Genomic DNA, 16451 nt, shown 5'->3' with positions numbered 1-16451 from the left:
CGACCTCCTGACAAAGTCAGGAGATCAAGATCATCCTGGCCAAAATGGTGAAACCTCGTCTCTACTAAAAATACAAAATTAAGCTGGGTGTGGTGGCACATGCCTGTAATCCCAGCTACTCGGGAGACTGAGACAGAATTGTTTGAACCAAGGAGTCAGAGGTTGCAGTGAACCGAGATTGCGCCACTGCATTCCAGCCTGCCAACAGAGAGAGACTGTATCTCAAAAAAAAGAAAATGCACCTTGCAGCCAGCTGTATTATACAGTTCCCCCGCTATGTGAGTCAGCTTTCGCTGAGTTGTACACTAGTAAAAACTCCCAGGTCTCAGTGGCTTTCAACATTTCAGGCCTTAATTGCATTATGTACCTGCTCTTTAAAGATCTTCATGCTGGTATCAGTACTGAAGAGTGCCTGTCCCAGACAGGCTGTTTTCATAGCAGTGCAGCAAAAGCCATGCTGGAGTCTCATGATTAGCTTTTCAGACAGGTGGCAGCTGTTTCACTGATCAAAGCAACATCATCAGTATGGGAGGCCTTCTCCTTCCATAGGGAGGGGCACTGCAAATCTCTTGGGTGGGCAGAGATGTTGTAGGCAGGAATTATTGCAATGGAGTACAGTCAATCAGCACCAAGTGCTATTGCTTTTTACTTTTTTTTTTTTCTTTTGAGACGGAGTCTCACTCTGTGGCCAGGCTGGAGTGCAATGGCTCGATCTCAGCTCACTGCAACCTCTACCTCCCAGGTTCGAGTGATTCTCCTGCCTCAGTCTCCTGAGTAGCTGGGAATACAGGCACATGCCACCACACCTGGCTAATTTTTGTATTTTTAGTAGAGATGGCATTTCACCATGATGGCGAGGATGGTCTTGATCTCTTAACCTCATAATCCACACACCTCAGCCTCCCAAAGTGCTAGGATTACAGACATGAGCCACCGCGCCCACCCGTTGCTTTTTACATTTTTGCCAATGTGATGAGTGAGAAGTGATAGCTCACTGTTTACACATTAGTTGTTTTTTTGTTTTTTTTAGATGGAGTTTTGCTCTTGTTACCCAGGCTGGAGTGCAATGGCGTGACCTCGGCTCACTGCAACCTCTGCCTCCTGGGTTAATGCAATTCTCCTGCCTCAGCCTCCTGAGTAGCTGGGATTACAGGCACGTGCCACCATGCCCAGCTAATTTTTGGTATTTTTAGTACAGACGGGGTTTCACCATGTTGACCAGGATAGTCTCGATCTCTTGACCTCATGATCCACCCGCCTCGGCCTCCCAAAGTGCTGGGATTACAGGCTTGAGCCACCGCGCCTGGCCAACACAATAGTTTTAAGTTGCCCATGGATTAGTGAGGTTGAGCATCTTTTCATGTTTATTGGCCATTTGGATTGTACCATCTAGCATCCATTCATTTTAAAATCTATCTTTTAATTGTATTTTTGGACTTTTAAAAATTAAATTTGTCTGGTCACGGTGGCTCACACCTGTAGTACCAGCACTTTGGGAGGCCGAGGCAGGTGGATCACAAGGTCAAGAGATCGAGATCATTCTGGCCAACATGGTGAAACCCCGTCTCTACTAAAAATACAAAAATTAGCTGGGCGTGGTAGTGCGTGCCTGTAGGCCCAGCTACTTGGGAGGCTGAGGCAGGAGAATCACTTGAACTTGGGAGGCAGAGGTTGCAGTGAGCTGATATCATGCCACTGTACTCCAGCCTGGAGACAGATCGAGACTCTGTCTAAAAAAAAAATTAAATTGATAGAGTACTTTGTATATTATTAATAAGTTAAATAATGATAGGTAACTACAGCACCAACTACACCAAGCATTGTTCTAAGAACTTTCTATATACCGTTAATTCATTTGATCCTCACTATGACCCTGTTTGATTGATTAGGAGACCCAGGCCCAGGGACGGTCTCTTCTGGGTGACTTCTGAAACTGTGAGAGCAGAGCCAGACACTGCATGTACCAGCCACTGCATTAAATTCTGCCTCCACTTTGCTCTGCTGCATGTCTTCAATACCTTTTTTTTGCCCCAATTAAAAAAAAGTTTGTTTCTGAGACAGAGTTTCCCTCTTATTGCCCGGGCTGGAGAACAGTAGGGCAATATCGGCTCACTGCAACCTCCGCCTCTCGGGTTCAAGCAATTCTCCTGCCTCTGCCTCCCCAGTAGCTGGGATTACAGGCATGTACCATCACACCCAGCTAATTTTGTATTTTTAGTAGAAATGGGGTTCCTCTGTATTAGTCAGGCTAGTCTCGAACTCCTGACCTCAGGAGTTCGCCTGACTTGGCCTCCCAAAGTGCTGGGATTACAGGCATGAGCCAACACACCCGACCTCCAGAACCCTTTTACTGTGTAAAACGAAAACTGTCCCTATTAAATAGTAACTCCCCATTCTTCCTGCCACTGCCCCAGTCCCTAGTAACCACCATTCTACTTTGCGTCTGCATGGATTTGAGGGCATTAGGTACCACGTGTAAGCAGAATTATACAGAATTTGTCATGACTGGCTTACTTACAGCTCTGTTTTTAATTAAGGCTTTAAATACCTCTAGAAATATTTCCATATATGAGACATAATACAACTTTAATTTCTCCTAAATGTATTAATGATCCTTAAATCACTGAACTGAAATGTCGCCTTTGTGAAATAGTAAATTCCCCTCTGTTCTGAGGTCATTTCTGGGATCTCCATCTTAGTCTCTGATCTTTTTGTCTATTTTTAGACTAATTCCACACTGCTTTGTTTTCACAGGGTTTACAGGCTAGTTTAATCTGGAAGGCAAATCCTCCTTCCTAATCCTTTATAATTTCCCTGGCTAGTTTTGAAAATTTTTCTTCCATATATACATTAAACTATATGCCTTAAAAGATGCAACTACTGGGTGTCAACTTAAGAGAGATGTTAACTGTATACAATTTTCAAGATATATGGAAAGAATTTACTTTTTGGAATATTAAGTCTTCCCATCCTAGAATGTGGACATCCTTTTTTATGTCCTCCAATATGATTTTATATTTCATAATTGATTACATTTTACTTTATAATTATTAAATATTTTATAGTTTTTGTTGCTACTGTGAATGAGCTATTTTCTCATTTCCATTTCAAGTTGGTGATTATTAATTAATGATTAATAAGGAAAGCTACTGAGTTTTACATACTTATCTTGTATCCAGCAACTTTAACAAACATTCATATTAATCCCTTTTTTTTTGAGACGGAGTTTTGCTCTCGTTACCCAGGCTGGAGTGCAATGGCACGATCTCGGCTCACCGCAACCTCCGCCTCCTGGGTTCAGGCAATTCTGCTGCCTCAGCCTCCCGAGTAGCTGGGATTACAGGCACGCGCCATCAGGCCCAGCTAATTTTTTGTATTTTTTTAGTAGAGACGGGGTTTCACCATGTTGACCAGGATGGTCTCAATCTCTTGACCTTGTGATCCACCCGCCTCGGCCTCCCAAAGTGCTGAGATTACAGGCGTGAGCCACCGCGCCTGGCCTCATATTAATCCTAATAGTGTTTTCTATTCAATCCTATCATCACCCAAAAACAGTCAATGTCTTTTCTTTATCAGCATATATACAAATCATATTTCTTTTGTTTTTATAAGAATTACCAAACAATGTTGTATTAGTCTGCTCAGGGTGCCATAACAAAATATCACACACTGGAGGGGTTTAAACAGCAGAATTTACTTCTTATGGCTTTGGAGGCTTAGGTCCCGTCAAGGTGCTGGCTGATTTAGTTTCTGGTGAGAGCCTTCTTCCTGGCTTGCAAATGGCCAACTTCTCACTATGCTCTCACATGGCAGAAAGGCAGGGTGGGAGGGGTGGGGGAAAGAGCAAGCACTCTGGTGTTTCTTCCTCTTCTTAGGGCATCAGTCCTATCAGATCAGAGCTCTACTCTATGCCTTCATCTAACTTTTTATTTTTGAGATGGATTCTCACTCTGTCGCCCAGGCTGGAATGCAATGGTGTAATCTCAGCTCACAGCAACCTCTGCTTTCTGGGTTTAAGTGATTCTACTCTCTTAGCTTCTCGAGTATCTGGGATTACAGGTGCCTGTCACCACGCCCAGCTAATTTTGTATCTTTAGTAGAGTCGGGGTTTCAGGGTTTCACCATGTTGGCCAGACTGGTCTCAAACTCCTGACCTCAGGTGATCCGCCCGCCTCAGCCTCCCAAAGGGCTTGGAATATAGGCATCAGCCACCGCACCCAGCCCTCATTTAACCTTAATCACCTCCTTAAAGGCGTTATGGACTGAATATTTGTGTCCCCCTGAAATTCATATGTTGAAGCTCTAACCCCATTTGTAATCATATTTGTAGACGGGGCCTTTGAGAAGTGATTGGAATTAAAAGTCATGAGGGTGGAGCCCTCATGATGGGATTAGCGCCCTTATAAAATGACACTAGAAATGAGATCTGTCTTTCTCTATACCACATGAGGACAGAGTGAGAAGGCAGCTCTCTGAAAGCTAGGAAAAGACCCATGCCAGCACCCTGATCTCAAACTACCAGCCTCCAGAACTATGACAAAATAAATTTCTATTGTTTAAGCTACTCAGTCTGTGGTATTTGTTATGGCAGCCAGAGTAGAGTAAGACAAAGGCCCTATATCTGGTACAGTCATATGGACAGTTAGAGCCTCAAATATGAATTTTGGGGGAACATAATTCTGTCCAGAGCAAATGTAGAGCAAAAATGATTTAAGTTGGTGTCCTGGTATTATTCCTGATTTTAAGAGTAATAGCATTTTTTTTTTTTTTTTTTTTAAACAGAGTCCACTCTGTCTCCCAGGGTGGAGAGCAGTGGCGTGATCTTGGCTCACTGAAACTTCCACCTTCCAGGTTCAAGCGATTCTCGTGCCTTAGTCACCCAAGTAGCTGAGATTACAGGCTCGCATCATCACGCCCGGCTAATTTTTGTAGACACGTTCTCACCACATTGGCCAGGTTGGTCTTGAATTCCCGGCCTCCAGTGATCCACCCGCTCGGCCTCCTGAAGTACTGGGATTACAGGCATGAGCCATGGCTCCTGGCCTGAGTAGTAGCTTTAGTAAATATGTCTAATCTGTTTTTTTATAGCTTCTGAGTTGCCTGTCATGGTTACAAAGAATTCCTCTGCTCTATTCTGTACACATGATGTCCTAAATTTTCACTAAGATTTTTATTGCTGAGTTTAAAAATTTTTTATTGTGGTAAAATTTACATAACATAAAATTTACCATCCTGACCTATTTTAGTTGTACAGGCACAGTGGCTTATGCCTGTAATCCCAGCACTTTGGGAGGCCAAGGCAGGTGAATCACTTGAGGTTGGGAGTTTGAGACCAGCCTGATCAACATAGTGAAACCCCATCTCTACTAAAAATACAAAAAGTTAGCCAGGCATGGTGACGTGTACCTGTAGTTCCAGCTACTCAGGAGGCTGAGACAGGAGAATTGCTTAAACCCAGGACCTGGTGGAGGTTGCAGTGAGCTGAGATCCTGCCACTGCACTCCAGCTTTGGGTGACAGAGCAAGATCCAGTCTCAAAAAAAAAAAGAGTAATAGCTTTAGCATATCGTTTTATAAATGATGCTTGTTCTTGGAGTTTCTAGTTAATAATTTTTAGCATATTTAAGTCATTTTCATTCATTTCTATTTTCTTTGAAATTTCACTCAGAATGGCTCCAGAATTTTAGTCAATGTTACTTACCATATGTTGATGGAATGCAGTTTTCTTTGAGATGGAGTTTTGCTTTCATTGCCCAGTGTGGAGTGCAATGGCGTGATCTCGGCTCACTGAAACCTCTTCCTCCTAAGTTCAAGCGATTCTCCTGCCTCAGCCTCCCAAGTAGCTGGAATTACAGGCGCCTGCCACCACATCCAGCTAATTTTTTGTATTTTTAGTAGAGACGGGGTTTCACCATGTTGGCCAGGGTGGTTTCAAACTCCTGACCTCAGGTGATCCATCTGCCTCAGTCTCCCAAAGTACTGGGATTATAGGCGTAAACCACCATACCCAGCCTATTCTCTTTTAATTTGTCGAGCTAATGAATTGCAATGGTATGGAGGTATCCTTGCATTCCTGAAATAAACCATACTTGGCCATGGCATATTATTTTTTGATAAGCTGCTTGATTCTGTTTGCTACTGTCTTATTTATAATTTGTTCTTCAATATTAAACACAGAGATCTGGGTCTATAGATTCTCGGAGCTCTATCATTTTGGTGTGTTAAGCTTTGCTATGGTTTGGGTGTTTGTCCTCCCAAACCTCATGCTGAGATTTTATCCCCCATGTTGGAGGTGGGTGCGTGGTGGGAGGTGTTTGAGTTATGGGGTGGATCCTTCATGAATACGTACGTGGTGCCCTCTTCATGGTAATGAGGGAGTTCTAGCTCTCTGAATTCCCCCGAAAGCTGGTTGTTTAAACAAGCCTGGCATCTACCACCCACTCTTTCTTGCCTCTTCTCTTGCGGTGTGATCTCTGCACACCAGCTCCCCTTCATCTTCCACCATAAGTGGAAGCAGCCTGAGGCCTCACCAGTAGATACTAGTGACATGTTTCCTGTGCAGCCTGCAGAACTGTGAGCCAAATAAACCTCCTTTCTTTATATTACCCCATTTCAGGTATTCCCTCACAGCAACACAGACTTAGACAACGTATAGACAGAGGCCTCATAACATGAATTGAGGTTTTAATCTTTTTCTGTGGCTTGAAGTATCGTAATTAACTTTCAAATTATGTGATCTCTAAAGGTTGGTGAGAGCTCAGCTGTGAAGCCATCTGGAGCTTTCTTAACCGTAGCTTTTTAATCACCTCTCTAATCTCTTTTTTTTGGCAATTAGTTAATTCAAGTTTTCTACTTTGGCTCAGCTTTATTATTTTACTAGGAACCTGTCTGTTCCATCCACATTTTCTTGGATTTTCCTGGCCTGCATGGCACAGTCTGTACTGAGAGGAAGAAGGCCATTTCCACTGGTGTCCTTGGCCATGAGTGGGTCAGGACATCTTGTCCGCCTGGGAAGCAAGGAGGAGTGGAAGGAGAACCAGCTTCATCTCTAAGGCTTCAGAAGCCTTCTTGCAAAGAGATGGCCACCCATTCCTTGGGGGTCCAAGATGTGAACAAATGTTCACACCATCCTGCAGCCTGCAACCCCGGTAGGTAAGAAGACCCCAGCCGTGTTGCTTCCTGGAGTGGCCCACCCATAGCATTCTGCCTAAAAAAGCAGGGTCCTGGAGTTCGAGGACTTCCCAGTGTACAGGGCGCGGGACACACCTCTTGTCTCTTGGGAAGTACCGGGAGTCCAGCCTTTCAGGTGGCAGGAGAAGCGGCGGGTGGGGACTGGCGAGTGGAGGTGAGGGGCGCTGTGAGGCAGGGCGGTATGGAGGGTGGGGGGTGGGGTGTTGTAGGGCGGGGCGGGGTGGTGTGGAGGGCTTAGGGGGCTGGGGGGGCCGTGTGGGCCCTCGGCGGCAGGCGCGTTGGGGTGCTGGTGGGCTGGGGGCGGGAGGGTGGGACGGTGTGGGGCCATGCGGCTGCGTGGGCTGCACCCATGCCCAAGGTAACCTCGCGTCACCAGCTGGCATGAGATTTGGTAGGAAAGCGGGCTTGTCACAGGAATAAAATCCACCGAGGTTCTCCACCTCCACCGCATCCCCCAGTCACAGCGCCCTCCTCCGCGCTGGAACCCGCTGCCGTGCAGGAAGGACAGCGCCGTGCCCAGGGAGCCGACAGAACTCCTCCGTCAGTCGCGTCCTTTCCTGCGCAGGATAACTGACATTCTGGGAGCGAACGGGCCGCATCTCACACGGCTGCACGACGCCAGCGGTGCGAGCAGTCGGTAGCGGGGCCATTTCCCGAGGGTCTCGGACGCCCCCCCCCCCCAGCGGCCGCTCTCCCGCCCTATCTGTCACCTCCTCGTTTTCCCACGAAGGCGCGAACTTTCCAGACTCTCGCCGGTCCTCGACAGCACCCATTCAGTCTCCACCCCTGGAGATCCCAGGCCGTACTCAGGGCCAGAAAAGGAGGCGGATACGACTGCAGTGTGGAGTCCTCACTTCTCCTGAGGGAGCCGGGCGGGGAGCGGGGAGCGGGTAGCCGGGAGCCACCGAGTCCTCGCTCTTCCCGCGTCCTAGAGCGGCTGGGTGAGCCTCACTTCCGGCCTGTGTCCTGCTGACCTGACCTGTCCTCGACCCGCCAGTCCGGCGGTGAGTTGGACTGACTGGTGGGCCCTGGCGCCGGGCTTTTCCCCGCGGGCAACCGAGCTGGCTGACCAGGGGTGGGGACCCGCGAGTGACCCGGAAGGGGCAGGGTGGCGGAGCGGACCCCCGTGGGGGCGGGGTCACCGTGCTCCTGCGAAGGGCCATAGGGGGTGGAGTCTATCAAGGGTGCGGGGCGTGGTCACGGAGCAAGGCCTATAAAAGATGCAGGGTCGCGCGCCGCAGCCTATGAAGGACGCGAGATGTGGTCACTGGGCGGTATCTACAAAGCGTGAAGGAGGTGAGGTCGCGGGCGGAGTCTATAAAGGGAAAGGGGCGTGGTCACTGGGTTGGGACCTTGAAGGGTGAGGGGTGTGTTCCTGTGGTGGGAGTGTTTGTGAAGGATGAGGAGCGTTTTTCCGTCATGAGAGACTGAAGGGTGAGGGGCACTTTCCCGGCTCGAGGGTCTGTGAAGGGCGAGAGCCGTGTTGCCGGTGGTGTGGGTCTGTGAACGGCGAGGAGCCTGTTTCTGGAGCGGGATATGTGAAGGATGAGTGACGTGATTTCTGGGTGAGGTTAGCGCAGGAGGGAAGTTGTGACGGAGCTGTGTCCTCTAAGGTAGGGGCGTGGTCTCTGAGCAGGGTCCGCCATTTTGTCTGGTGGAAATTGGAAATGGAGTGTCCAGGGACAAGCGGGACTCCCACCTCTGGCCTCATCCTCAGCCCTGCGTTTACTCCACTTGTACTGCCAGAAAGCGGAGTGGTGGCAGTCACTTTAGGATTTTTCCTGAGACGATCCACCAATCCGAAGTAAACTCAAGGAGGTGAGATGAAATCATTCGTTCATTCATTCCACTCACGGGTCACCCAGGGCTCCTCTCTCAGCTCCTCTTTTCACATCCAATGCACCAGAAGATATCTGGGAGCCGCCCTCCTGTCCCTGCATGGCTCTTGGGCCGGAGCATGCTAGGGGTGGTGGGGGCCAGGGAATGGCATAAAGAGGGAAATGGGGAGCAGAGCCTGGCTCTTTGCAGGACTCTTAAGTATGAATGGCCATGGGGTGGTGATGACAGGTGGTACCTGTGACTTAGTGGACGTGGGGCACTGAGATAGGAAAAGGCCACTGGACCCCAACTGCGCCCTGGACCACAGGTTTCCTCCCCTGTCCTCTCCTGCCTCCAGACTGCCCTCTTTAGGCAGCCAGGGTGAAGTCTTCTGCTGCTCTTTTAATTTTGAGAATGTTCAAATCCACTGAAAAGTACTATGAACATCATAAACCATTTAGATTCTACAGTTGTTGACATTTTGCCACACTGATTGTGTCTTTGAATATATTTACTTTTTATTGCTGAAAAGTAATTTGAAAACACCATTGAACCTTGAATAATACAGAGATTGGGGGCACTGACCTCTGTGCAGTTGAAAATCAAAGCATAACTTTTGACTTCCCTAAAATTTGCTAATAGCCTACTGGTGACTGGAAGCCTTATGGATAATATAAATAGTCAACACATATTTTTTATGTTATGTGTTATATACTGTATCCTTTTTTTTTTTTTTTTGAGATGGAGTTTCACTCTTATTACCCAGGCTGGAGTGCAATGGTGTGATCTCGGCTCACCGCAACCTCCGCCTCCTGGGTTCAGGCAATTCTCCTGCCTCAGCCTCCCGAGTAACTGGGATTACGGGCTGCGCCACCATGCCCAGCTAAGTTTGGTATTTTTAGTAGAGACGGGGTTTCCCCATGTTGACCAGGATCGTCTCGATCTCTTGACCTAGTGATCCACCCGCCTCGGCCTCCCAAAGTGCTGGGATTACAGGCGTGAGTCACTGCGTCCAGCCTTATATATGCTATTCTTAAAAGAAAATGGTATTCAGAAAATAATAAGAAAATATTTTAATATTCATTAAGTGAAAATGGATTATCCTCATTGTCTTTACATTGAGTAGGCTGAGGAGGAGGAGGAGGAAAAGGAGGGTTGGTCTTGCAATCTGAGGGGTGACTGAGGTAGAAGAAAATCCAATTACAACTGATCCTCGAAGTTCAAACCTGTGTTGTTCCAGGGTTAGCTGTAATTTGCAGACATCGTGACACTTCTTAGATACTTCAGCCTGTTTCCTAGCAATACCTTATTTCAACTGAGAAAATTAACAATAATCCCATGGTCACATAACTCTTAATTCTCCAGTTGTCTCTAAAATGCCTACATAGCTGAATTGTTCCCCTCTAAGTCAGAAGCTAATCAAGGTTGTACATTGCATTTAATTGTGTCTCTTCGGCGTTTTTTTTTTTTGAAACAAGGTCTCACTCTGTCCCCAAGGCTGGAGCACAGTAGTGTGGTGATGGCTCATTGCATACTCAACCTCCCAGGCTCAGGTGATCCTCCCACCTCAGCCTCTGAGTATTTGGGACTACAGGTGTGTGCCACCATGCCTAGCTAATTTTTCGTATTGTTTTTTTTATAGAGATCAAGTCTCAACATGTTGCCCAGGTTAGTCTCAAACTCCTGGACTCAAGGGATCTACCTGCCTTGGCCTCCCAAAGTGCTAGGATTACAGGCCTAAGCTACTGTGCCCTGCTGGCTTGTTTAATTTGGATTAGCTTCCCTGCTTTTTGTTTCTCTTTAGGACATTGACTTGTGACCATGTGTGGCCGTCTATCTGTGTTACGCCCCGTATTCTGGGTGTAACCTGGAGCCCACACAAATTAACACTCTCTGCCCTTCATGCTCCACTGGGTGGAGTCTTGGTCTCTGCTGTCCATGAGGCAGAGGTGGCTGAGGTGACATGTAGCCAATTATGGGCTGCCCCCTACCCCTTGGGCCCCACCTGGCTGGGGAGAGACCCCTGCTGACCACCTTGCTTGGGTCCAGCTCAGGCCATGCCCCTCCACCAGCAACTGCAGTGCCATAGTGGCTTCTTTTGTGGTGGGTTCTTTTGAGGGGGTACAGTGAGGCTGCAGAGCTGAGACCTTAAGACAGATATGGCTGTGGGCCAGGGGCCTGGGGAGGAAGTTGATTTACAAACCCGAGTCAGTGTGGTGTGAGCCAGGGGCCAGCAGAGACTGGGAGGCCAAGGACTAGGGTGGTGACTGGGGGCAGGGAGCTGGGGGGGGTGCTCTGGCCAGGCAGGGGTGGGGGCGGCTGGGGAGGAGGGGAGCAGGTAGAGGAGTGAGCCCCTGCCCCATGCCATTCCTAGCCTGGGGCCTGGTGCCTGGTGCCAGCTCTACCAAAATGCATTTTCTCCAGGCCCATACTGTAGGTCCTCCTGCAGGCGACGGAGAATGCACACCCCTCCAGCATGACTCCAGCCCCTCTTGAGCATGCCTCACCCCAGCAAGGCACTGATTTGAGGTGCTCTAGGGAGGAGGGCAAGCTGGAGATCTGAGGGAGCCTGCAGTGGACCTGAATTCTGGGGGTAGGAGAGGGTATCAGGGAGAGGTGTTGCCAGGCAGGGTTGGGGTCAGGTCACATCCTCTAGACTCCAAGCAGTAGAGACACAGCATCACTCTTGAACCTGAATTCAAGGGCTCCACAGCAGCACTAGGCCCAGGTGAGAAGGTCTTACGTGCAGGTGCCCTTCATGCTGAAGGAAATGCAGTCACCAGCTCCTAAGAAAGCTTGTGACCTGGGGCCACTGCAGCAGGCAGGTCTGTGGGGCAGGGGATTGCCCTCCTGTGTCTTCCTTCTGACACCCTGCCTCTGTTCTTCCTAGGAGGAGCCCAGCCATGGTGGCCTAGCCCCAGGTGAGCTGGTCTTTAGGGAGCAGTTGCTGCCCAAGGCCTCTCCACCTGGAGAGGCCTGGAGCCCCTTGCCCAGCGGATCCTTGGGGCTCTGAGAACAGAATCTCCCTCCTCAGATCCAGGCCCACCCGCTGGCTGCCCCTTCCACAGAGCTGAGCAGGGTACAGGGTCCTGAAGGGAGAACCCAGTTTTGAGGGTTCTGTCACCTCTTCCCTGCCCAGCCTACCCCTAGCTCTTTTCCTAAACATCTGCCTGGAAGGCAGGGAGATGCATGCAGAGCCTCTTGCTAGAAACAGTCCAAGCTGCAAGGTGTGCCTGCCCTTGGGCAGGGGTGAGGCTCTCTGGGCAGTAAGCATCCATGATTCCAGGGCATGGTGATGTTTGAGGTGGTGGCCTTGTACTTCACATGGGAGGAGGGGTAGCACCTGGGATCCCCTTAGAGAGCACTCTAGCAGAATGTGATGCTGGAGAACCACTGCATCCTACCAGCTCTAGGTAAGCATCGCATAGTGGGCTTCAGGTCCCTGCTCGCCATCCCCAGGTGATTGGTCCCCTGGGCTCTCTTGACTCATAGACCAAACATTCCCAGTCCATGCTGGGGTACCCATGTCCCAGCAGGTAGTGCCCAATGGTGTCATCACCCATAATTTCTTCTTGAGACTTCCTCTGGATCCCCCTCCTTTTGCAGCCTCTCTGGCCCTCAGCCAGGGGCAGCTCAGATGTTCAAGCATTGACTATTATCTTCTTGATAAACAGGTTTTCCAGTGTCCACACTCAGGGTTATCTCCCAGCTGGAGCAGGGAAAAATGCATGGGTCATTGCTCTGCCAGGACCTCCCTGCACAGGTGAGTGATAAGGTAGGTGTCTCAGGGGAAGCTGTGATGCATTGTGCATATGCGCTGTGGGAGTGGTGAGGGGGTGGTTCAAATAGCTAGCTGAGAGACCCCTGATTGTCTATTCTGGTTCCCTTCCTGGCCCCATCGTCCCTCTGAAGGGAAGTACAAGTCCATTGTGCTACTCCATGTGCAGCTACTCGGGTGGACAGCCATTTTCTAGTGGTGACCAGCCTTCCCTGATGAGGTGATTAGCATTTACATGTCAAAGTACAAACAGAACTCCACATTGTGGTCACATTGGAGTATGCCCCCAGTACCCTCTCCTGCTTCCACAGTTTGCATGCTGCTTGCATGCAGGCATTCTTCTAGGTGCTGGGGTTAAGTATAAGCAAAACCAAGTCCTTGTCTTCAGGAACTGTGGATTTTGGTTTTTGGAGAACACCGTAGTTTGGGGAAGAATTATTTATTCTGTCCTGATGTCCTATCTTATTGTTGGTTTCCACATTAGAATATTAATGGACAGGGATTTCATTCATTCACCAAGTCCCTGGTACCTCAAGCAGTGCCAGGCACACAGGAGGTAACTGGCACTGCTGGAATGAATCCCTGGTTCTGTAGTTGTCACTTCCTGCTTTGTGCACTGCACCATCAAGGTGCTGCAAGGACTTGTGTGAGAAGGCATTTGCCCTCAGCATTTCATAGTCCAGTCAGAGAGAGATGGACTAAGCATGATACAAAACAAAATGGAATAAAATAATGAACAGAAGGCAACATAAAACTCAGGCCGAGACATACGAACTGTACAGAAATTTGCTTTGGCTCAATCATAAGACTTCTCTCTTCTTTAACAGAGAAACTTTTAATTTCCATTCTTTGTTTCAGATTCTCAGATCAAGACAAAGCATAAACAAGCAACCCCAACAGAAAAATCTTCTGAAGACAATTACAAGGAGTAACTCAAGAAATTTTCCTGAGAGGCAATCCAGAGGAGTTTGAGTTTTGATCAGCTTGTGGGAATGAGACAGGAGCAGAACATTACTGGAAAAAATTAACAATAAAGAGCAGGATGAAGTTACTTTCCCAAAAGAGAGGTTTAAGGCAAGTGGTCAGCTCCCACTTCAAAACCAGTGCAGCAGAGAAATATCAGGAATATAACAAATTGGAGAAAAGTTTGTGTCTGGACACAAAGCCTGTTGTACCTCTAAGGGACAGGCCAGGAGAGAGAGCCAGAGGATGGAGATTGGGTGGCTGAAGCTTTCCATGTGAGTCATGTGTGAGTAGACATTAGGCAGTTACCAGTGGTCAAAGCCCCATGGATGTCATGTGTGTGGGAAATCTTTCAACAAGAACTCAAACCTTACTTGGCATCAGATAATTCATACTACAGAGAAGCCCTACGTATGTATCGAATGTGGGAAAAAATCACAACTCAAGCCTTACACAACATCAGAAAATTCACTGTGGATGGTGAAATCCCATCTCTACTAAAAATACAAAAATTAGCTGGGTGTGGTGGTGCATGCCTATAATCCCAGCTACTCAGGAGGCTGAGGCAGGAGAATTGTTTGAACCAGGGAGGTGGAGGTTGCAGTGAACTGAGATTGTGCCCTTGCACTCTACACTGGGTGACAGAGCAAGATTCGACATCTCAAAAGAAAAAAAAGAGAAAGAAAAGAAAATTCATGGTGGAGAGAAACCCTGTGTGTAGTAATGTGGCAAGGGCTTTAGGGAGACATCAAAGCATGTTAAATATCAGAGAATTCATACTGGAGAAAAGCCCTATAGGTGGAATGAATGTGGCAGAGCCTTTAGTGAGAATTCAAACCTTATTAAACACCAACTGATACATATTGGAGAGAAGCCCTAAAAATGTAGAGTGTGGGAAAGCTTTTAATCTGAAAGCAAATCCCATGCAGTATCAGAGAATTCATATAGGAGAGAAACTTTTCCTTTTTTTTTTTTTTTTTTTTTTTAGTGCCACAAATCAGATACGAAGAGAGAAACTTTCTGAATGTAAAGAGTGTAGAAAAGTTACAACCAGCCATCACACTTGATTCATAATCAAAGGCTGCATTATTGAGAGAAGCCCTAGAAATGCAATGAGTATGGAAGGGGCTTCAAACATCATACCTGATTGATCACCAAAGAATACACACTGGAGGGAAAACTTACACATGTGTTATGTGTGGGAGAGGCTTTATTCAGATGTCACACTTGATTCATCACCACAGAACACATTTCTGTAGAGAAGCCACATGCATGTGGTGAATGTGGGATATGGTTCAACCAGCGCTCAACCCTTATTAGACATTAGGTTATTCACACCATGGATACCAAGTATAAGTTAAAGGAATCTGGGCAGGCTTTCATTGTGAGCTAGCTTCTCAGTCACTATCTCACAAATCCTACCTAAGAGGAACCCCTCAATTCACACAGGAGGGAAAAGCATCCAAGAATGCAACAGAGGTGGGAAGCCTTTCATTGTAACTCATTATACAATGTCTGGAAGTTCCTATTGGAGAAAACCCCCATGGATGTAATGAATGTTGAAAAAGCATTTATTTGGAACTCACATTATTTACAATGAGATGATTCATACAGGATATAATGGATATAAGTGAGGCTTTGGTGTACTATGGGAAGTAGGTGGAAATTTGGGTTCCTGCTGTTGCCATCTGCTCCCTTTTGAATAAAGTGCCCTAGCAGGTGTTTGCCTCAGGGTGGTCATGCTCTGTAGGGAATCTTGCTTTATACCAGGACTGTGAGATGGAGACAAAGACAGCATTATTCCTGGCTGGGAATGCCATTGGAAATGCTAGGGGAGGCCAGTGGTCCATGTTGTGGTCTGATCCCAAATATGCAGAAGCCAGAAGTAGAGACCAGACCCAGAGAGAAGCAGATAAACGCAATCCCCAAAGTGAATGCACAGGAAAATGGAAAACTGCAAGAGTTGGTGTTGGGTCCCCAGAGCTGCCTTTTTATCCTGAACAATAAGCAATGAATGACTCAAGGTCTTCATGAAACCAGGGAATAGCTGAGGCAGCTTCCTAAACCTCTGCACTGTTTCTTAAGTCTAACATGTAGAATGGGTGTCAGCTGTGCCAACATGTAGGATATGTATTTTCTTTTTTTTGAGACGGAGTTTCGCTCTTGTTACCCAGGCTGGAGTGCAATGGCGTGATCTCGGCTCACCGCAACCTCCACCTCCTGGGTTCAGGCAATTCTCCTGCCTCAGCCTCCTGAGTAGCTGGGATTACAGGCATGCACCACCATGCCCGGCTAATTTTTTGTATTTTTAGTAGAGACAGGGTTTCACCATGTTGACCAAGATCGTCTCGATCTCTTGACCTCGTGATCCACCCGCCTTGGCCTCCCAAAGTGCTGGGATTACAGGCTTGAGCCACCGCGCCCGGCCAGGATCTGTATTTTAATCAGAAGGCAATCTAATGTGGCTACTGGCTATAGTGAAAACTTCATTCTAAAGTCAAGGATTTTAACATAAGCTGCTGAAGGCGTATGTTGAAATAATTTTTAAAATGAAATCAAGGCTGGACACAGTGGCTTATGCCTGTAATCCCAGCACTTTGGGAGGCCAAGATGGATCCCTTGATGCCAGGAGTTTGAGATCAGCTTGGCAAAATGGTGAGGCCCCCATCTCTACAAAGAAAATTAGCCAAGCATGGTTGTGG

The 16451-nt window shown here is 47.7% G+C and overlaps 1 protein-coding gene and 1 long non-coding RNA gene across 24 annotated transcripts in view; one reads left to right on the top strand and one right to left on the bottom strand.

Moving 5' to 3' along the window:
• Positions 1-8281, bottom strand: part of ARHGAP39 (Rho GTPase activating protein 39) — a 157365-nt gene extending 149084 nt beyond the window's left edge. For all 3 annotated transcript variants that reach the window (XM_035277026.3, XM_078352785.1, XM_035277033.3), the window contains exon 1: positions 7901-8281. The gene's annotated coding sequence lies outside the window, so the exon portion shown is untranslated. The remainder of the gene's footprint in view (positions 1-7900) is intronic.
• LOC108588681 (uncharacterized) lies at positions 7681-15494 on the top strand. 21 transcript variants are annotated; one of them, XR_013527960.1, is made up of 6 exons: positions 8172-8486; positions 8827-9008; positions 10651-10676; positions 11899-11929; positions 12683-12771; positions 13645-14441. It is a non-coding gene; the product is annotated as an uncharacterized LOC108588681 (long non-coding RNA). The 21 variants fall into 21 exon arrangements; XR_013527961.1 differs by lacking the exon at positions 8827-9008 and having other exon boundaries at positions 7681-8194; XR_004735348.3 differs by lacking the exon at positions 8827-9008 and having other exon boundaries at positions 13645-15494.
• The last annotated feature ends 957 nt before the right edge of the window (positions 15495-16451 follow it).

This window comes from Callithrix jacchus, chromosome 16 (assembly GCF_049354715.1).
Source record: "Callithrix jacchus isolate 240 chromosome 16, calJac240_pri, whole genome shotgun sequence".
NCBI classification, from domain to species: domain Eukaryota; kingdom Metazoa; phylum Chordata; class Mammalia; order Primates; family Cebidae; genus Callithrix; species Callithrix jacchus.
Note: the sequence above shows the minus strand (reverse complement) of the source record. Positions and strands in the feature narration are given on the sequence as shown.